A 23,473-nucleotide genomic window follows, 5' to 3' on the forward strand; every position below is an offset into this window, starting at 1 on the left:
TCCACGAAGGGAGAATAAGGGAGAGAGAGTGGGAGAGTAGGGAGCAACGGAGAGCAGGGACGTAAAGCGAAAGGGACAGAAAGAGAGAGAGGGGGGAGAGGGAAGGGGGGCTGCTAACGCTCGGGGCAGGCTATTGTTCAGCGTTATGGCACAGAATGACATATCTAGGATTAGAGAGAACAAACCAACCAAGTAATTGTTGAGAAAGAGTTTGGGTCCTGCCACGGGCAATTTTAACATTCCAGCCATCTATCATGTAGTCAGTTAAGAGACAGCTGGTTGTAAAAGCAAGACATCAACCCGAGGGAAATGCACGCCGAGCAACAAATAATAGTGTGCACACATTTGCACTCATGCTGACAGACCTGCAGGTGTGTTTGTCAGAGTGTTTCTTTGAGAGGGACTACAGCTACGCTACAAGTTTGCAAGGATAAACCTCCATCTTTCCAATGTCAGAATCAGTGCGGGGGGGGGAAGTGTCCGAACATTTATGTACCTTTAAAAAGCCGACAACCCTACAAACGCACCCACTTCACACTGTGATTGGCCTGCTGTGTGTGGAGGTGAGAAAGGGTTTGAACTGCTCTGACGAGCTCTGTTTCTTCATTTGTTATTCAACCATTTATTTTATTCTTTTCATCTGAACAGTCAAGTTGCAGCTTGATCTCCCTCCAGGAGAGAAAAAGTACTCGTGGTAACCCACAATTTAAGACAACATCGGCGCCTCTCTCCTCTCTTATGATGAGAAAGTACAGCTAAAGCTATTTGGTCAGAGACTTGAGCAAATGTTGACCCGATGCTGCAGCGAGACAGAAAGTCAGGCTCATCAAAGTCATTAGGGTTCATCCTCTGTGGGCCGGGGCAATCCGTTCTATCGTTGGTAACATATTTTAGTCTGGACAGACTGTCGTTGTCATCCATTTAAGCAGGTATCACGGCGAACAATCATCCGGTAAACAGAGCCTCATTTAAACTATATACTCTTTCTCTTCTTATCTTCTTTCATCAACCTGCTGCCGGTGGCCTTCACTGCACACTCATTCACACGTATTGATCTGTGAATCCTGCTGGCTCGTGAGACATCTGTAAGAACTCACCCCAGCTATCAGAGAGGCTCTTCCCTTTCTGCACAAATGAAAGCATAAATGTGTCAGGTCACACAGCGGCTGCACTTGCTGTACTTCATAAATAAATAAATCATTACATAAATGTAAAAACCATATGTATGACGGGAGCATGATGTTCGCCAGCATCTTGATTGATACGCTGAAGTGAGGCGATGTCGGCTAACAGTCGTAACCTGCTTCTTGTTGAATAGTTGATGTGACAGAGGTGGTAAGAATGAACACATCAAACATGTATAATGCACAAAGTCTGCACAGAATGCATACGGCTTGTTTCGGCTTGTTATGAGGAATTAATAAATGATTGTGCGCATATGAAAAAAAGTTTTCTGCAGCAGAAATCATAAGAAACGCGAAGGACGATAGGTGACAAAGAGAAATTCTGATTTCTGAAAGTTCAGTTTACTTGTTAATTGTGACCTGTGTATGCTTTTATCACTCTTTTGCTGTTAAGGTACTTCAGAAAATCAATCCTCTTTTTCCACAGAATTGAACACATCACCTACTGACTGCGGTTTGAACAGGGTATAATATTCAGAGCTCTGTGATCAATAAAGTTGTCACTCAGACGCAATTTCCCATGTATTGAAAAGCACTCAACAGAGCTCTGCTGTAATTAATCATTATGCACATGATTATACATATCTGTTTTTAGAGCCACGTCGGGTTTTGAATGAATCCCTGAACCACAAATCCATGCACTTTCTCATCCATTTAGCGAAGTCTTGCAATCTGTGAGCTGGTAAGAGTTGTCTCAGCCGGGTAAATTCAATCCATTAGCGCTCTGTTGTTTCACGGGGACGTTTTCAAAGATTTTAAAGCCGTCTCCGTTAAGTGCCAACACTTTGACTGTTATTATGCCGTACGCCGAAACAGCTATCTCTGGGAAAATGCTATTTAAATGCAACAACAGCGAGCAGCCAGCGGCCCACGATGACCGGCACTAAAACACATCCACACTTCTTTGCATCTTATTGTGCAGCTTGTGTAATTTCCGGCTCTTTATCCGACTGGGATTTCAGATGACCTGGAAAAACTCGTTGCCTTCATACATGAATAAACTTTATGGAAATAAATGAATTAATATTAATAAGACTAACAGCGTACGGCCATGCCAGCAGCTCTGTGAGGCTTTATTAGGAAAAGATAAACATCGGCATGCTAAAATGCTCACAATCACGACGCTGATATGGTGATTTTATAACAAGTATACTGTTTACCGTGGTCACCATCTTAGCTTAGCATGCTAGCAGGCTACGGTTTGATAATGATAAGTACAGCAGAGGCTATTAAATGTCTAGTTCTGCAGGTATTTGATCATGAACTTAAGTATTGGACAAATCTAAATATTTACTTGATGATGGATTCTCAAGTTCTAATCTTCTGTCTATTAGTTGATTATTCATTAATCTCTTGTTACATGTTAAACGTTTTTTTGAGTATTTTTTGTATCAAAATCTCTTTTTTCTTTAAAACCTACAAATATCTTTGATGACCTTGAACTCGGGGTGGTTAGATACATTTCTCAGATCAAAGGTGATTTAGTGTGACAAGCAAAACCCCATCCATCATTTAAAACCCGGAGCAATGTTATACTGTGTTTGGATTTCCGCTCACAAAAACTTTTGTTTACATTTCAAAAGAATGTGGCTGAGGTCTGATTTATTCAGTTCTACCCTCGTCCTCCTCCTCTTGATCTAACGTGTGCCGTATTCCCATTTTCAATATCTGTACCAAATGTCATGGCAATTCATCCGATAGAGTAAAAAAAATTCAATATGACCATTTATTGTCTTTCAAATAAATCGTATCGTGTTGAAATCATATAGCGAGATATCACGATACGCAAGTAAGTCATCAATCACATACTTTTTGAATTTCTCAGAAAATCTGATCACTTTGCACTAAAGTTCTTAATTCAATGAGATACTCAGTACTTCATCGTGGACCGATGATTAATTTCAGTTTACACTCCTTGCGATGGGTGATCTTGGCGTCAGATCACTACCGTTTGTCAGGAATAAAAGCATCATCAGCCAAATCCCCCCCCCCCTTTGTTTGGTTCTAAAATGAATAGCTGACTCACCACGCTAAAAAAGGGTCTTGGGTGGAACAAAGAGCCTCTCCACAGAGTAAATAAACTACAGGCAGGGCATTGAAAGCCAGAGGCAAAGAGGAGTTTGTGTGTGTGTAATAACGATGCCCTGAACATGGAGTCAGACCCTGAGTCACTCATCACTGATGGTCAAAATAAAAAAGTCAAGAGTAGAGTTAAAATAGAATAGGTGGAAGAGAAGCACAGGGCTCCTCTGGGAGTATGGATAACTAAAAGGCTTCTTACAAAAAAGCCTTCTCTTAAATAGAGACAGCAGACCGAAGGCCCTTCTCTACTGACAAAACACTACAGAGATAACAGCTGCATGAATATCTGCCATTTTCATGCCAGTGGTTTCAAACCGGTCACAAAATTGGAAACCTATAAGTGAAAGTTTAATATCTATATTTTATAAGCATTTTAAGCTTCATTAGCGGCGTAGCTCCAAGGTTGGATGTCAGTCTGTTGAACGGTCGGTCCACCACTTTGGTCCAGACTGAAATATCTCAGCTATTGGAAGGCTTGCCATATAATTATGCACAGGCATTCATGGTCCCCAGAGGATTACGCTCAGTGACTTTGTCCCCTGACTTTTCCTCTAGAACCACGATGAGTTTGACATTTTTGTTTTTTTATTAAAATGTCTCAACAACTATTGGATTGATGGCCGTGAAATGTGGTACAGATATTCCTGTTCCCCTCAGGATGACTTGTAATAACCTTGGTGATTCCATAACTTTTTATCTATTTCTTGAGACATTTAACGCTAAATCCCAAATGTCAACATGGTGTTGCCATTGGAAATGACAAAGGAGCAACAAAGTAAGTAGGAGTTATCCTCTGGTGACCATGAATGTCTGTACAAAATTGCATGGCATGACCATCTGAATAGCATTACCGCTAGTTGACTAAAAAAGCAAGGAAAAGGTTTTATCAAAACCAACTAAATAATGTATTCGTTGGGGATTGTTTCAAGAATTTGGCTTTTGTCTACACAGCCAATTTATCCTTTGAATATTGGACCAGAATTTAGCAGAACTGTAAAGAGGCTGAACCATTGTATTTTTCTGGAGGTCAAAGTCAGAATAATGAGTGAGCATTGATCATGCAAATCAAGACCATCATGTCCAAAGCATTGACTGTTGGATGACACCTTGGGGCGGCGCAGGCTGCCGGGCTGGACCGAGTAATGATCACCTAATCGCTTCAGATGGCAAAGTTCTCCTGAAGTTATTGACAACAGGGGAGAAAACAGCGGCCATGAGCTGTTATAAACCTTTCCAGTGCTCGAGGAAAATGAGTCAGAAATCAGTTTAAATGTCAGAATTCAATACTTTTAGGAAACCATCATCTGTCTCCGTCTCACTTTACCTGCTGCTTTGTAGATGAAACATCATAAAGAACCTCCTCCACTATTGTGAGGGGATCTCTTTATCTCTCACATTTGGGATTTCAACCACCAACTCCACACACACAATAGAAAGATTTCTAACCCTCCAACATTTCCTTCCTCCCTGGTCTGCATCACTCTTCCCTCCCTTGTGTCTCCCGAGCTATGATGTTCTTTCCCCTGTGGACTCCTGCCGCACTTCCCCACCCGCCCATGCTTCATTTGATGAATATTTCACAGGCCAGTAGAGACAGTCCTCCTCCTCGCTCATACTATTCTCAGACGCCGTCCGGGCTCTCAGTACTTATCACCTTCAGAGACGATAGCATCATAACGCCGGGTGAGGGGCACCTCAGGAGAGCGGGGAGCGTATCATATGAAGAAAAATGGAAGTGTGTATTCACTTAAGTTATATATGCCTCAGAGAACTGCCTCTATCTAAAAACCAAGACTGTGCCGACCTATCACAGCGTGACAAAGTGAATTTGAGATATGGGTTGAATCAGGCAGGTGTTACAACGTAATACCTCAACGTGCAGCAGGTGAGAGAAGAGGTTGTTTTTTAGCATGCATGGATGCAAACCGATAGAACTATTCACATCCTTTACATGAGGAAAAGTAGTTATACAACCGCATTAAAAATTATACTTTTAACAGCAAGAGTTACTTTAAATATCAAAAGTAAAAGTACTCATTCTGCAAAAAGAGGGCGACTGATATATTATTATGTGTCTTCTACTTTAACACTATAAGTTGTCTGGCCAATAAAGTCACAAATACTAGTTAGGAGAGAGGTTAGAGGGGATAAAGTTACAGCAGTAAACGTACATCACTTCTGATATTGTGGACAATAACTCTTAACACAGAATTAGTAAATGATTTATTAAAAAAGTTATTAGTTACAACTTTCAACACGTTTAGAGCTAAAACCATTAGTCGATAAATCAGTTGGTCAATCACCATAAAATCAACATATGTGGGATTTAGACAGTTTGAAGATGTCACCTTTGGCTCTGGGAAACTTCGATGATAATTTTGCACTAGTTTGGGCGTTTTACAGCCCAAATAATAAATGAATAAATCCAGAAAATGATTAATCTGGAATTTAAAATAGCACCAACGCTTAACATCATTTTGATGGATGAGGCACACTGCGATCCAAATCAGCAGAGAATTAAAGCGAAACCTTCCTCGAGGAAAACGGGCGAAATTCACAACAAAACAACATAATAGCAGATCAAGCGGAGGCAGCAGAGCCTGCGGGGCCTCTATCTGTCTCTGAGGACAACTAATTGTTGGTTTAATGCAATCCCTGGTCTCTATGGCGGATGGACTTGCACCACACACTGTGAGGAAATAACGCCCTGAGGGAAGGTTCCCTGTGATTCCTCCCACCTGCCTTTCTCCGAAAATGAACAGAGAGGGAAATTTCTGTTCAAAAGCAACTTTAAATAACTGCTGAAAAATGCAGTGCAGGAGCTGCTCGGTGAATAATGGAAATGGTCTTGTGAATTTGGATGGGCGACATAAATGTCTCAGAATTGTCAGTTCACATTCATTCAGAGCTGTTCAATAGAGGCTCTTGCAGTTAGCAGCCTCTCTTATTCTCTCCCAAGTGACCAAAAGTAGAGTAGAGTGAGATGATAAATGGCTGCTTTAGAGGGCGAAGACATTCACTTTCAGCCAGTTATGTGACGCAGTTGTAAGGTACGATATAATTATATAAAGTAAAATAGCTCGATGGCAGTTTAAAAGTACTTGCACTGCTTGCAAATTGTGACATGTACCATTAATCTCAGCATCATCACAGCCTCCCCTTCCTCTCTCTCCATCCCTTGTGCCAACCTCCTCTGCATGTCTCAATCCTCACCGTCGCCTACAAATCTCCTGCCTGCCTGCTTGTGCCAGTTGTATATATGCAGAACCCACGCTCGGCAGAGAGGACATCCCAGCGGCAGCTACAGTAGCTGCCTGCCCTACAACTCCAGAGTGCACCGTCCTCTCGTCACGCACAGCTGAGTAAACATCGAGGGATAAACAGCCCCGGGCCCAGTCGGGCCTTACTACAGCTGAGGGCACTTAGAGTAGCAGACAGCAGGGTTACCCAGGATTAAATCCTCATGTGTCAAGTGCAGGTTGTGCAAGAAAAAATATGTACGTGCAATGCATAAAAAAAAAAAGGTAATAGATGAAAAGAGAGTGACATGATAACATGAATTTGAGACTGAACAAAGTCATTCTAATAAAGCAGACATGATATTGTAACTGAGCACACAGTCTCTGAGGAAGGCCGATGTAAAGGTGTCTGACAGTCAGACACAAAAGAAAGTGTCCTTGTGCTCTCTAAGCTTGCCTGCAGGGTGCAGTAGTTTTTTTTCCTCGCTTCCATCCTGTAAAGTGACCGCGCCACCCACTGCAGGGCCATCAGGTCCCAAACCACTTTGTCATGTTTCCTGTCAGGATGCTCTCAACCGCAGCGTTGATGAGAAATGAGACAATAAATCGGACAAAAACGAGGCTAAAACTAAGTGAAAAGTTAGACAAATATCAAAATGGACAAATTATTACTGTTGGGCCAACCAGACTTGAAAGGCCAGTTTTTCTCCAGTTCTCTCGCACATGGGCTTATTTATTACTCTGCAACAAGCTAATTATTCCAAATTATATTATCAATACAATATATACATTACACAGTTTGTGAAGAATGCAAATAAATAACCTCATCGCACTAATAAGTCGGCATCAGTGCTCTGACAACCCGCTCCCTCCACTGAGTAGCCTCCAAATATATTATGTATATTTTAACATGTATATATTGTTTCATCATTATCTTATCTGTTGCTATAGGCTAAGCACACTAACTCTACACCACATCCCCAGATGGATCTCTATGAATAATCCCTATGAGCCTAATAATGACGGGTCGTTTCAGGTGAGTTTGGATTAATCTCCAGAGACAGATGATTGCGCGTCCGTCTGGCTGCAGAGCCCAAGACAAAAGTTTATCTGTGAATGACATATTATTAGCTGTAGTAGGTCGTTATATATAATATTTCTGGCTTACAATGGTTAGATGTTTGTTGGCAGCTCCAGTATGTATGTGTGTAAATGTCAGTCTGTCAATATATGTGTGATCATTTGAATATTCAAATTTGTGCGGATGTCTCCTCAGTGCATGTCTAATAATATGCATTGTATTATAATGAGCCGTAATCATCTTCCAGCAGGATGGAGGGAAATTAATTTAAGAAAGCCAAGAGGCTGTCATTTCACCTGACACCTTGAACTCCCTAATGGCCCCAGAAGGCTCCCCAAATTGCATGTTTCACTTTGCACATTCACCCGGACTTTTCTCATAATTTACGCTGACTGAAATCGATACCGTCTTCACTCGCTTAATTAAACTGTGTATCATGTTAAAGTTACTTTTAATGACTTTTTTTTCTCTAAGTTAAGGCAAATCCGCTTAAAAAGAGTTCCCGACCCCTTTTCCTCACAGGGTTGCTGAGGTGCGGCTCCTAATGTGTGCTGTGAGAGACCTGACAAAAGAAATGCTGTGGATGCTGTGCAGCAGTCAGACGGCTTCCTGGAAGAAAAAGCCACATAAATAAGTAAAACACTTCATGTTCTAAGGCGAAATAAAGACCGTAAGTAAGTATAGACATATGGTAATATGTCAGAGGGTAACACTACACATACATGCAGGGATGTGCAATGAGGATGCTGTGATGGATGATGCGTGACATACATACATCTCCATTCCTTCAGGACATCCTTCGTAATACACACACACACACACACACACACACAGCTCAGTTGCACAATAGAGTACTCATAGATTTATTTCAGGAATAGCTCCATGATTCAACATCTGAGTGGCTGTAATAACGCGTAGTTGAGCTCCTCAGGGGGATGAGCTGGGACCAGCTCGTACAGTAGATTCGCCCCATGTTGGAAACTGGACAGCAAGAATCACTGCAGTCCCGAGCTTTTGATTAGCAGCCAATTTGATCATCGGGGACCGCATCCCAACAGCGGAGAGGGAGCCATCACCCTCGTTAGTCAGGAAACATCAAAACACAGATGGTGGTGCTGCTGGAGCGGAGCACCTCTCTGTTTCTTTGCAGCTAACAAATCCCTCTTTCCTCACTTTCATTTTGCTATTCCCAAAATACCACTCAGCAAAAGGTGGGACGAACCTTAAATTAATGAATGCAGTCCTTGCGGGACTGCCGTCACTTTTTGGTGCAGTTTAGAGGGCGGGAAAACTGTCAGGAGGGAAAAAAAAGGCCCTGCGGCTCTTTCCCTGGAGTGAACCTCCTTCTTGTGACAAATTTCACACTCTGCTGAGAGAAATCCGCTGAGGCTTTAGATTTGCCAGCCTGTCACATGCTGTTGCTGAATACCGAGAGATTAATTCATTTCGCAGATGGTTCGTGTGAGCAACCCAAGACACCCAAACTCGCAGCATTCACGCCGTCACTACCTGCCCAATCTCAAAGGGACAACGAGGAAACATTCAAGCTGGGAGGCAAGATAACACACGGCACGCACAAAGGTCAACGTGTCGAGCAATATACATGAATCCTGTATAATATGCAATAGTTAACATAGCCTCGTAGTGGTGAGCACGACTCTGCACCTCACTTCAGCTTTACAGAGTTTCAGCTGTCCGACTCGTCATATTCAAGTGCTAAAAAAACGACTGTGCACCACCTGTTCAACACCAGACAGCAGCCAGGCAACGTTAGCAGGTAGCTGGTGAACATGGCGGAGGCTTCATATCCAGACATTTCCCTCAGGAGTTTGTGAAGCCAAAACTAAAAGAGGATCCATGTCTTACATTTATCAGGTGGCCAGAAAGACAACGTTGCTCTGTAACTGCTGGATGTGTAAGCAGCAGTTTGCTGACAAGTTCTCCAACTTAAAAAGCGATAATATAATGTTGTGTTCACAAATTTCCGCGGCCCCAAGCGACCAAATAAAAAAAAAGTTAGAGCAGGTTTGACGATATAATTTTTTAAATATTAATGCAGTTGCAGGCAGCAATCATTAAACAGCATATCGCTTTATGCCCCGTCTCCTATGAGTCCTCTATCAATGAGCAGAGTTATGTTAAAGACCTCATCATGCTTCACACAAAAGCCGAGCTCAGACGGCGGTAAAAGTATATTAGAAGATAAGTATTAAAAGTAGTTTCTTACATGTCCACCTATGATTTATCGCTAATTCTTTTTGGAGAGATTGAACGAAAATACTTTCAAGAGGAATGAGCCATAGTTCAGCCATTCATTTTTTGTGTTGTGTATAGTGTTTCAAAGAATCAATCGTTGTTGTATTGCCTCACACTGTGTTTGTTTCTTTGTTTGGTTAGATGGATGTGTGTCTGTGTGTGTGTGTGTGTGTGTGTGTGTGTGTGTGTGTGTAGGGGGAGTAAACACTCAGGTGAAATAGGATTCCTGCTGTGTCTTGTCAGAGAAAAAAAGGACAGCAGGCAATGACAGAAACAGCAAACATGTACCACACAACACTTTCAGTCCAACTAAAATCACATTTATCCATCCTAAATCCAGCCTAAATGATGTCATCATGTTTTTATTTGTTGATAATATATATACATTCCTTTATATAATAAAAAAACTGTTATATAAAGGAAGAAAAAAAAGATGTTTGGGGTTAAAACCTGGCATGTCTGTGTTTGATTGACAGCAGCTGGCAGGCTGAGTGAATGGATGTAGGAAGAGAACTGGATACAGCAAAGGAGGCGGGGCCCTGTTCAATCCAATAAAAGTTGCCCAGTGGCGCATGAGGCCGTGCAATCGGACTCACAATCACACAGCACTCATATGAGTCACAAAGAAAGTCCGAATAGTTCTGTGGCTTAAAGGGAAACAGCTTTGTATCATTGCAATGTGGGTGGTATGTGCAAATGAACTATGTTTGGCTTCCGTGCTGCCGGTGCCCGGAGCTGTGGGGCTCTGGGTTCTGGCAACGTGGCGGGATGTTGATTGTTGTTCGTGCTACCCACATTGTGGTGATACAGTTTCCTTTTAAAGCAGAGAAAGAATCCCGAAGTTAAAGTCACACTAACAAGACAGGGAGTTTAAAAAAACAAACTAAAAGCAAACAGAAAAACACTGCGGGTGTGAAAGAGTGAGTGCAAATTGAAATGGCAGAATTATCTGAGGCCATTTGCGAAACATTCAAAAATAATTGGAAGCTGCTGAAAGTAAGAAAAAAAATCATTTCAAACAATATTTCACACAACCAGGAAATGATGGAGGGTAGCAATTATAAACAGAGGCATTACAATCTGTGACAAATGGATGTGAAATTGATTTGCATCTGTTAACGATTGTCTCTTATAAATTATTTCTCCTGATTTTTCTCCCTCGGATGGTTTTATGGATTTCTAATTTTTCTCTCTTATCAGTTAGTGGATGAAAAAAAGAAAAAGCTCTTCCGCTGATTTATTTTGTTAATTTTTTTCTGGGAAACGGGTTCATTTTATAAATGCCACTGAGCTTACAGCAAGTGAGCAGTGTTGGTGAAAGTTGAGGGTCAGGTCTGTGCAGCCTCTTCAACGGGCTGAGGTTGCCATGGTGACTTAAAAACGGGGATATTGGGAGGCTGACAGTTTGTTTGGACAGAGATTCACTGCAACCCTACAACAGGTGTCAGCTTGTTGTGAGAGCGCATCTGTCTGTTTATCTGCTCATTTTCCGCGAGTAAAGATGTGTTCAAGGTATCCTGCAGGGACGGGAAATAAAATAAATACCGCAGTCATCTTCCTTGTCTGGAGGCGCAGCTAATGAGAGGCATCAATTCGAGGCGATGGCGTCCTTGTTATCGAAAAATACACGATGCAATCAAATGGTGGCTTGATGAGCGCCTCGCTGCGGCACAAATCAGAGAGAAAGCAGGAACACACAGCACACCCAATCTGCAGCGGCATCTGCATATTGACAATTTGCGACGGCTTGTAAAACTTAAGTCTGAAAAAGAGGGGAAGTTTGAATTCAACTCTTATTAAAAACATCAGGATCCAATAGAGAGACTGTTGAAGCCAGCAGCATGAAAACTGGCACAGTACTGCTGAGGATTGGATGAGCTCCCTTGAGGGGAAGAGGAGGCAGAAAGGAGAGAAACATGGAATCATATGTCCATCAGTCATTTATAAACTCCTCTCCGCATGGCACAACTGGCTCCTTCATACGTATATCCTTCACAGCTCCCACATTGACATTCTATGAGCGTTCGAGAGCAGCAGCGCTCAGTGTCCACGGTGAGTTTACGTCTAAACCCTGCAGTCGAGCGGGTCATGAGCTGGTCTGACCGGTTGTTTACAGCAACTGAAAGGGAAACCGGAAACTTTCCTGAAAACCAAGATGAAAAGGCCTGCTCCTCTTTTTACTCTATCTGAGGAATACTGTGAGGGGTTTCTTTGAAGCTATACATTTTTGCAATAAACTAATGTTCTGCACAGTATGCTGGTTCACAGCAAGAAGGTCCAGAGGGTACTCCCAATGCATGCTGGGATATAGGTCCTGTCCCTTCTGTGAGATGAATGAAAATAAGCCGGTGTGAAAAAAAGGGATATATAGGATTGTTCAGGTACTGTTAACCTTCTGATTAATCCTCTTCTTTATATTCCATTTAAAGGCCCTGCACACCCACACAGGTGTTTTCACTTATTCCGGCTGTGACATGAGGTCATCAGACTCCATGCACCAACTGTAGTTGCTAAGTGGGATATTTTGGGCACTCTGAAAGTCTCCTCAGTACAGAAGATGGACTAGAAAATATGCAGTCTTGTGTACCTAAAAATGAGAGGTTACGACCGCTAAGAAACATATAATCCCTGATTTAAAAGTATGTTATCTTCCCCTTTTTGTGCCCCTGGGTGGAAGATAAAGGTTGCTTTGGTGAGAAAACTGAGGAAACCGTCTGTAATTTAAATAAATCCACACTCAGACTCTGGGTAAACTTTGGATAAATTGTTGTGTGCAACAATGAAGATATTATAAAAAAAACACCTCTGCAACCAGCTTTATGATGCTGCAGTCAGACCGAAATTCACTTCCTGTTCGTTTTCTGTGTGGAAAGTGGGGAGACACAAACGGCTCCGGTCGCTAATTGGCTCGCTTCATTCGCTTCACGGAATCAGCGTTGACCTGTGAAATCACATGTCCAACCAGTCTTATTCAGGAAATATTGTTATATTGTTGCTTTGTAACTGTGTGGTGAAAGAGTAAAAGCAGCAGAAAAGGAAGGACGCTGGTTCGTGACAGTGAGAGATGAATGAATGAAGTGAAAAACAAAAAGTGTTAAATTTAACGTTGCGGATGTCTCTCGTCAGCCCAAATTAATTTGTGTGTTCTACGAATCTGAGATGAACGTTTTTATCATATAAATGTAATGCAAAAGGTAGAAATTGCCTTTTTTTGTGTCCCGTCACCTCTCTCTCCTTCTCGTTGTTTGCTTTTTATCATGCTACCCTTTCTCCCTTCTGCTGTCTGTGCCTCCCGCCTTCACAATGTGGAACTTATTGTCACAGAACACATAATGAACGCCACTCAAAATGATCTCCACTCGCTGATATCAGTGTATAATTAAAACAACAGCGTCCTTAATAAGGTGTCAGAGGTGATAACACAGGGCTCTGATAACTCTTTAAAAGACGCACACGTCCACATGCAGGCACCTAATCACTGCCTCGTTACCAAACAATAAGAGTTATAATGAGAGGGACCATGAGGCCAAAATTAATTTGAAGGTGTAAGGATTAAAGCTCTGATTGCTCAGTGGCCTTCCCATAAGTAGGTTATTGTCTTAAGTTATAACCCCCCCCCACATACACACATCAGTTCTCTTAAGCATACTTTACATTATGCTACAGCTAAAGTTAAATTATGATAATTTTGGCTCAACAGTTATATTTTTAAGCTATTTGTTATGCTTCATATAAAGCCAAATAATACATATTTTCATATTAATAAAGGATCGGGTGTTCCCGGTCTTTAACTTCACTGTTTTGGTTCATTCTCAACACACTCATGGCGTCATCTTTGGCAGCAGAAAGCTGTTTTCAACGCTCTTCAAACCGACTGTACACTGTTTAGTCTGTCTGCCAAAAATGCTATTTGCGTCACCTTGACGTGAATTTACATATTCCCTTCCAGAAGCAGAACAACCACATTCAAAACCCCACGAACAACTAGAACGTATTACTACATTTAGTGCCTTACTCAGCATGTTGTGGGGTTAACAGCATGTGTTTAGATAAGAAGAAAAAGATAATATTGTTGTTTATTCAATATTCCTGTTTTGTTAGTGGCCTGAACAGCATTTCCCGTAACCACTGCAGGTTACATGTGTGTATTAACAGCAGGACAGAAAGGTGTGAACACTGTAGAAGACAGAGATTATATATATAGATTATAGACTGCAGAGATTATAGCTAAACAGTTAGAAACACGGCTTTAGAAGAGAAGGTTGGTAGATTTTATGGATGGACGAAAAAAAGACGATAAAATGTTACGATGATGTAAGTACCCCCACTGCCGCCTTGTGAGTTTAAAATAGAGAGGCTAAGTCCCGCCCCTTCCCTTGTCCCCAATGGGACTTCATTTTGGAAAAACATGCATGGGGAAAGAGAAATAATGTTTTCATCCCGTTTGAATTGTGCCATGAATTACACGTGATGTTTGTCAATTTAAAAGATAATTTCACAAGTCGAGAGAGTCGCTGTTTGTCGTGGGTTTACCGCTCAGCGAACTACATCTCTCGTCTTGCAAAACGTACACCAACACAGCCGATCACCTCGGCTTGCTAGCCAGGTGACTTAGCTAAGTTCCACGCCCAAATGTAACATTATCTTACGTGATGTGTTTTATCCAGCGACTCAAAGGAACGAGCAAGACCCGTTGTTTGAGTACATCCTGGTACGAAACACAGAGGCCTCATGGCTTCAGCGAGAGACGTCATTTACACGACTTTTAAAAGACTTTCTTATCGTGCAAAGTTAGACTAGTTAAACTTCTGAGAGCAGCTGCTGTAGTGGATACCGATAAGTCTTAGAATAAGGAAGAACAAGCTTCATTTTATCAAATGAGATATGGTACGGAGTTACGAACGCTCTCTATAACCTTCGAATATCAGGTCATCTTGGGAAGTGTATGAACTTTCTTGCATCACTTTGCTGACAAACACTTACTTTGAAGGCTGCTCAGAGGATTTAAAAGGCAGAAGCTCTTATTTCGTCTCAGAGGTCAGAGCCAAAATTACAACCTGAGGCTCTCTAAGAAGTGTGACGCACCGTTCCATCAGCCTTGTTTTCTGCAGTTGTGACTGAAAACATCTCGCCCGATCCCCTTAATTGAGCACTGAAGTGTCGTTGCGTCGGCGTGGACGGAGAGTAGCTGAACCGGCGGGGTCGTGCGGTGCAGACAGCAGCGTCTGCACCCAGCGAGGACTGACGACTGGAGCAGCATAATAACTTTCTGCAGCTACTTTAAACAGGTGTGTCTCTGACACCCAGAGAGAGAGAGCGAGAGAGAGAGAGAGAGAGAGCCGGGTCAGACAGCACGCCAAACAACTCTATACCTCGGCTTCAACTTCAGCTCTGCTCCGCTTATCAGAGCAGCAGAGAAACAACGACCAGCAGAGAGTAAACAACCAACGCAAAGCCAATTTGCTTTTCAAGATATACCTGTCATTGCCCGCAGCGCACGCCGCCGTGACTGATGTCCTCTATTCTGGGTGGTTATCCGAACATTACTCACTGAGTGGAAATGCTTGTTTTACCTAATGTCAATGCATAGTGACATGAGGGATGTGTTTAATTTCATTTCATTATACGAACAGTTGCATCATATTTGAAGTGAGTGTGTGGGAGGTAAACGGGAAAAAAACGTCCATTCATCCAAATGATGTGTTTGATAAAAAAGGACAAATCATTTCTCCACTCTCTTTGTTTGATGAGAGAAGTGATCGTTTTACATCTCACATATTTGTCTTTTCTCACATATTCGTCCGACACTAGTGGTGTACGAAGTCACAGAATAACGACTATTAGCGTGTTAAAATGCAGTAACAGATGGAGGCCCAGTGGACTCAATGTGGTGTAAGCTTTCCATTGCATGTGAAGTTGAAAGACGCACACAAGTACTCGTAATAATCAGTAATCAACAGATGAGCAAAAGAGATCTTCTTGGGCAGCGAGCAGAATTACAGGACTTTCAAGGGAGCCGTTCAATCCCCATATGATATCTTTTTCTTTTATTTACGCCCGAGTTGATGGATTTACACGCTGTAACCAAGCCACTGACATTTTATCACCTCAAACCGCTGATACAGCAAACTTGTTAGTTGCCCGCTAACGCATCCAGCAGACACAAAGCAACATTAGCATTCAATTGCAGTCTTGTGTTTGTCCACTTGATTGATGCACGTCCAATATTCACTCTCTTTTAGCGCTGATTTTGCTCTCCACCAACTCCTGAGGAAACATCTGGCTCTTTAGCTGCGTAATGCTTCACTATGTGCACCAGCTAGTGGCCGACTAGTGTCTGGCTGCTGTTTGGTGCTGGACGGGTAGTGTACTGAAATGCACCCTCAACTGCACTGCCATGCAAATAGTGTGTCGATGCTCCTGTGCTATTTGCATGTATTTGAATCAGGTAATAGCATACATTTGGGGAAAATGTTTCCCCTTTCTATGCAAATGAGCCTCATTGCTAAAACAGTCCAATTCACAAAAATCAGCAACACGCAGATACAGTTTTCAGAGAGTTGGTGGTAACATTATAAGTGTGGAATGATATTTTTTCTTTTGTCCTCCACTTCACGTCATCTTCTGAAGTCTGAAAGTGTGCATTTGAAAACACCAAGAGCCCTGACAGACACGGTTTCTCTCCGTCACGTTTAAATTCCTTTCCTGAAGTCTTGAGGAATGCCTCTGCACCTCTTCAGTCATGGGCTACAGCTCGCATGCTGATAAATTCACATTTCTTATTCTCTCTACCATTGCTGCACCACGCTGCAAAACGTTCAGGGTGTGCTTGCGCTGTAGTATCGTTAGTGCAATATCTTTTGTGAATTGGACCTTGAGATGGAGAAGATAGCAGTTGCAAGTGATTCAACGGCCGCAATCCATTCTGTGGGAGTTCGCCCATCAGTCCTTAGAGCTTTTTTTGCTGAAAACATTTGCCCCGAAACCAACGTTGATGAGCCAATACGTGAACTTCAGACATTATTGACAGTTATTGAACAGTCCGGCCATTTTGTCCTTTCCCCTTTCCTCCTCCCTGTCAGCCTGCAAATGTCTTTCTATCCGTCTTCCAACTCTCCTGTCAGTCTGCATTGTATTCTGTGCGATAATCGCAAAATGTCACAATGATAATCTTTCAAGAGAGAGCAGCATCCAGAGGAACCGAGGTCTCAACCAATCAACAATACCCCACACGCACAAATCCACACACGGGCCCCCGGCGAACTGTGGCTCCTGCCGACGTGCCGTTATTTCCCACGGAAACATTATAAAGTAAAAACAACAGATATAAGTGTTGCACAAACTCAGGCTGCCGGCCAGCGCTGGTTAACTGATTAGCTCAGTAATTGTGGTGGAAATGCCAGTCTGAGGTTGATATAAAAGAGCAAAAGCACATCCAGGAAATACTAATCAGTCTCCTGGCTGTTCTCCCAGGAGGCTGCTGCTGCTGCGGTTGTTGTGAATGCCACTACCTCCTGCAACAGCGCTTTATCTATGTTGGTTTGTGTTTCTGTGTGTGTGTGTGTGTGTGTGTGTGTGTTGCATATGTGCTCTGTTGTCTGACCCTCCTGGCAGAGACTCTAATATCTCCTACTTTCCCTCGGACGATAATAAAAATCGTTAATATGAGCAGAGTAAATTTGGGCAGGATTCTTCCGGCACATTAAAATAAATGACTCATTAAAGCAGTGTCAGTGTAAGACATGCAGACAGAGCCTTCCTTGTTCCCATCTCCCGCAGCTTTCTCCTTCCATTCAAAACCTCCTAATTATAAGCCTCCTTTTTTTTTTTGTCCTAAAAAACATGCCACCAGCTCAGTTTTTTCTTCTCCCCCCCTAGCTTTCATCCGTTTGTCCTTGCCTCGTTCCGTTCGTTTCTGCAACGTGTTTCACACCTGCAGTGACTACGGCCCACATCCTCACCTGTCACTACAACTGCTCCCATCTGTCTTTTCTCACTTCGTCCTGCCCTGCGTCCAATTCCTCCGACCTCGTCACACGCTGAGCCCCCCCGTTTGTCTGCGCACAGTTTTTGTGCAGTTTACACAGAAAAAAGAAAAGAAAAGAAAAAGAAAAAGACATAAAAGCAGGTTTATTCTGCAGCTGCCTCTCTGTCTTCTTCTCTGTGTGTTTGTGTCTCTGTCAGAGCTGTTTGTACTGTGGCAGGATGATTTCATGGTTTACAGGGTTAGTGCCGTCTGCTATCATTCAGCAGCGTTTACGGTACATGTTCCCCGACAATACCGGACTATTAGGAGTTTGTTTGTGTGTGTGTGTTTTTGTGTATTCCTGTGCATCTGACTGGATAACCTATTTTAACACATACAAAATGTTCTTTATGTTCTTAAATTCTTCTAACATAGCTTCATTTCTTCCACTCCGTTTAACAATACCTCATATATTCTGCACGTCTGTGCTGCTGCGCTTCATTAAAGCAATATCACATTCATACGGAGAGAAATATTAAAATCCAGTGTGTCATGTTTTCACGGTGGTCTTGTGAATGTGATTCAATCTGACATGGTAACCATGGAAACATTCAATACTGTCTTGATTTTAACATAAACTTCAGTGGGTGCCCTGCACATCATGTCTAAGGTTGTAACCATCCTGATCCATCTGATACAGACGCACGACTCACAGTGGTAGAAGTACTCAGATCCTTTACTTAAAGTTACAAAGAGGAACTGTTACTTGGTGTGGATTGTGGCGGTCCCTGTGGATGAAAGTGGTTTCCAAGATTCCCTTTAGAAAACCGCTCATTTTACTGCAGCAGGGTCTGACAGTCTGCTCCAGCAGGTCCTGGTTCTGGTTCTCACTCGCCTCCCTTCCCTCCAGCGGTCCCAGCAATACGACCTGGGTCTCCAGCAGCGTGGTGTCAAGTGTTGGCTCCCAGCTAATTATCCCAACCAATCACCAGAGACAAACGTATCTGCCTGAGCCTATAAAGACATTTTAAGTCGACACTGATGCCTAGCCACTGGTTTTGCTAAAAAAACGATGGTGTCGGGAGATATTGAGCGTCACAGCTTGACAACGCTTGACAAGGCGTTTGTCCCGCCACTGGCACTGATTGGCTGATCATTAGTTCCCCCATCGCTCGTTGAATCAATTGCTTTTTCAAACGAGGAACCGCTTCTTTGTGTCACAATGCCAGAAGAATCTGTCAACTTCAACTCGGTAGAGTGGCCAGATTCAAAGGTTCTGCACCCAGACAAGGAAAGGAAACACCTCACAGACATTTGAAACATGACGAGGAACCCAAACTAGACACCTTCTGTCGTAACGGGTCACAAGCCAAAAAGGTTGCAGACCGCTGGTTTGATCTTCACCAATACATTGTATATTATAAACTTATATATTTTTAATGTGACAACTTATATACCGTACTATAGCTGTCAGATAAATGCAATATAACTGATACATTTATGAATGTACTTTTACCTTCCATCACTGACTTCCCAGCCTCTCTGTCACGTCTATCAGAGGCCTTTGTGTCTCTCAGGCAGCCTCTGGAAACACACAATTAGCCTGATTTGGGGTCAGGCGAGTACAGAGGAGCTTGGTGGTCTGAACTACAGCATCATTCCTCCTCGGACTCCTCTCCTCCTTCACTCCATCCACCAGTCTGAGTCACAGCTAGCCCTTTGTGAGCCTGTCTCCGGCCCACACAGAGCCCTGCCTTCAAGTCACCTGCACTAATCCTCAGGATAAATAAACCATGTGAAAAGCAGCGCAGCCGACCCGGGCTATTTTCAGCCCATCTATGCTATTTTTTCCTCTTCTTCCTCCTACTTCCCCAGTCCGAAATGTCTTCATAGAAAAGCGGTTCCCCCGCTCAGGCCGGGGCAAATAGAGTGTGCTTGAGCAGCATTACTGATCCGTCTGGAAACCAGCTGGAGTCTCGTGGAGACGCTGTGTGGCTGTTCGCCCTTTAACAACATGGGATAAGATATCTCCGTGGTTTGAGATGAACACATTTGTTTTGGGTTATTAACGTGGGAGTTACAGTTAAAGCCATTGAAAAGAATGATTAGGCTATTAGTATGCGAACACAACCGGTGATGTGTTAAAGCTCAGTCATTGCCTTTGATTCCTCAAATTCAATTTCTGCCTTTTGTGGCAAAACTGCACGCCTCCTCTCTTCTTCCATCCTTCTTTCTCCTTTAACCTGCACTTGATGATGCACTAAACTACCCCCTACTACTCCCTAAAAACCCTCAGTTTCTCCAGTCTTAAGGGGTGGGAATCTAATGGCATAAAAAAACCAAATGTAAACGATTAAGAGACAGAAATGGAGATAACCTGCAGTTTAGTATCACTCAACTGGAGAATTGGTGCCACCAGCTGTTTATCTCAATGCACCCAACTCCTAAATATTCACATAATGTTAGTGGATGGAAATTAATTCACATTTTCTGGAAAGTTTTTGAAATTTTGAGCTATATTTGGATGGAAACGAGTCTGAGCTGGTCTATTTCCTTTGTGTTGTTTAAATTGTGTCAATTGTTATTGTTCTATTTACAGTAGACGTGCATTACGATGAGTAATGTTGGTGTGATGAGTAGTGTGAATGAGTGTTTCTGTATTGTCACCATGCAAATAGCTGCAGAAGCTTATGGTGATCTGACAAACAAACAGAGGTCTTCTCCGAGTTTAGGGGTTCCACATAATAACTGAATTGACATGCTGGCAGACTTGTCATTTAACATCGCTTTAAACTTGTTGGGTTTAATCTGCGGGGACGTAAAGGAGGTGACTGTTCATTAAAGTACCTGTTTGGAAATACGCTCGTCAAAGTTGCACTATGGCTCTCCTGCTCGTCCTGCTGCTGACAGTTGACTTTCGTGTACAGGATTACTCTCCATTATGAGGCCAGAGTATTCACCTGCTGATCTGGGTAATGTGGTTACTCTGCCCCTAAATCAGTCTTTGGAGGTGGTCAGCACTAAATACCACTCGTTCAGCACTTTGGGGCGAATATTAATTTAATCCTCCAAGTGTGTTTATCGCAGTGGGAAAACATTTAAGAGGCTATTTGGGGGACTTCCTAATTTCTCCACCTATCCTCTCTCCTCAAGATCTCTTCATCAAGATTTCTTTTTGTTTTGTTTTGTCTTTGAAAACTCTTGGCTCCTGAGTCGGAAAGTGAAAAGGGGGGATGTCATGGGAGCAAGGAGAACAAAGGAAAGGACATAAGAGGCAGGGAGGGAAAGGGAGATAGAGAGAGGAGAGAGGAGAGAGGAGAGAGAGGAGAGAGCGTGACATGAAAACGTAATGAGGATTGTCATGCCCATAGGGGCAGATGTGAGGGATGAACTGTGCAGGGGTTGAGATGAAGGAGGAATGCGGGCAAAAAAAAAAAAAGAAGCGAAAGACGGGGAAAACAAACGAGGATAAACACTGTGACCGAGAGGTGACATAACTTTGCTGGCTCAGAGCAGGAGGATGCGACAGGTTCTGGAGCCAAGATGTGGAACGCAGCTGTGCTGACCCGCACGCCGCTGGGCAGTGTGGGTGGTGGCTGTGCTACACATCTGTCGCGTCAGGCCACAAAACCCAGAGGAAATGCGAGCCTAAGTATATTCTTGCCAGGGGAAAGAAGGGCTGTTTCCCCCCCAGGAGTCTGGTTCTTTTCCAGTTCCCAACATGGACGGAGCTGTCAGAGAAATCGGAGCTCATCGTCACCCTCTGGGTTGCTTTAGGAGGGTTCAGGTTGCGGCTAAAGACCATCACTATATGAGCTTTACAGCAGTTTTACTGGAAACTGAACGCACTCTGGATTTGTTTCCAATCCTTCACTTCAGTGACAACCTCACGGTGCAGAAATGAAACTGGTATTTGGGATTTCAATGGAGTGCAGAGGGGGTTTTATATGTTTTATTCCACCGCTAGAGGGTTAGGGTATATTTCATATTACCGCTGACCATTTCTCCAAAGCATACCATAAATTTCAAATCTCCTACCTTTCACACAGCTATTGGATTTAGTTCTTGGCAGCACATTTTGAAAATGTACTTACTGAAACTTGAGAAGAGTAATCCAAATGTTTAGTCACCTTGACTATTTATTTGGCATCAAAGTCACTTCATCTCTGCTGCATTATGCATCTATGAGCAGTGACTGCTTTCAAACGTCAGTGACGTAATACAGAAACAGGATTTATAACAAACAGGCTGAAACATGGTCCTTTTTATATCAGCGTTTCTCAAACAGAATCCTTTTTACATTTACAGCGTCACACCGCCGAGCTGTCTCGTCTCTTCTCCGAGGTACAGCATGTCTCACATTTTATTCTACAAATGTGCGTCGCCTTCTCGAGACATGACAGCAGCGATCACAGCACAGACATTATAACACAACTGTCACGGCAGCAGTGTGCTGGGAGCTTGCAGACACACATCTATTCCCCGGGTAGAGCTGTCAAAGCCTGAGCTTGACAAACAAAAGAGGGCCAAGCGTCAGACCAAGAGAAGGGCTTGTCGTCACGAGTGGGACTCTTTGATCCGTTCAACTTTACTGGAGTTCACTGGTGAGTGGGTTTTTATAAGCACGGTTTCCCGTCTACTTCAGAAATACCTCCCGAGTCCAATTAGCAGCGATGATTCTCTGCAACTGTTGAGGAGCAGAAGGGGAGCGCTGGGTGCTCTCGATAGCTCTGTAAGAACTGCCGGAGCCATTTCTCCGCTCCTCAAAGTGTTTCTCTGGGTGAAGGAACACAATAACTTCACATGAGCCTGATTGGTTTTCCTTTTTCCTTTTTTTTTCTTCTTAAATGAAATCAACTATCCAAAGAGTATCATGATGGAAAAAACAACAACGTCAACGATGAAAGGAAAAACGATTCTGCCTCTGTTGCTTTGAAGCTGTTATAATTTCTTAACATTTTGGGGATTTTCAGTTAGATGAGAAGATTGCTGAAACCCTCATGTCTGTATAGTAAATACGAAGCTACAGCCAGCAGCTGGTTAGTTTAACTAAACGCTGAATTGTCTTTTTTTTGCAACTTCGCTTTTTGTACAGGTTAAACAAGCGAGATTTAATGTGTCAATTAGCGAGTTTTAGAGGTAATAGTAAGCGGATTTTGTTGGCCAAAGTCAAGCTAGCTGTTTTCCCGTTTCCAGGCTTCGCACTAAGCTAAGCTAAGCTAAGCTAAACTAACTGTCTCTTGGCCGTGGACACGAGACAGTGGACAATGTCAAACTATTCCTTAAAGCGGCTATGATTGATATCTTTTGATATAACAACGATGACAATGCGAAAGGATTCGTTTGTCGTAACGGAGCCACAGAATTATCACCTGAATCTGCAGCTTCCCTCGGCTTCCCTTTACAGTGAGTTTCAGCTCATTGTTTCACTGTCCGGCAGCAACTATATATGGTTTTCATTAACTCACACCGTTCACATGTCCTCAAGTGACATGAGAGACTGGCATTTTTTGCGCCCTCAAATCCATTGTTGTCATTGTAGACGCGCGGAAGTCGCTCAAAAGCGTTGCACCCTATTTTTCAGGGCGCAACGGCTTCACCCAGAGATGAAAATAGCTCAACTTTTGCAACCCTGCAGCGCACACTGCATGTCATGTGACAAGGA

The 23,473-nt window shown here is 42.9% G+C and overlaps 1 protein-coding gene across 1 annotated transcript in view; it reads right to left on the minus strand.

Moving 5' to 3' along the window:
- LOC306706016 (acid-sensing ion channel 1-like) overlaps nucleotides 1-23,473 on the minus strand; it is a gene marked incomplete at both ends in the record, with an annotated part of 38,693 nt that overhangs the window by 4,150 nt on the left and 11,070 nt on the right. The gene's annotated exons all lie outside the window — the stretch shown is intronic.

This window comes from Pholis gunnellus (genome assembly GCF_910591455.1).
Source record: "Pholis gunnellus genome assembly, chromosome: 2".
Lineage (NCBI taxonomy): Eukaryota > Metazoa > Chordata > Actinopteri > Perciformes > Pholidae > Pholis > Pholis gunnellus.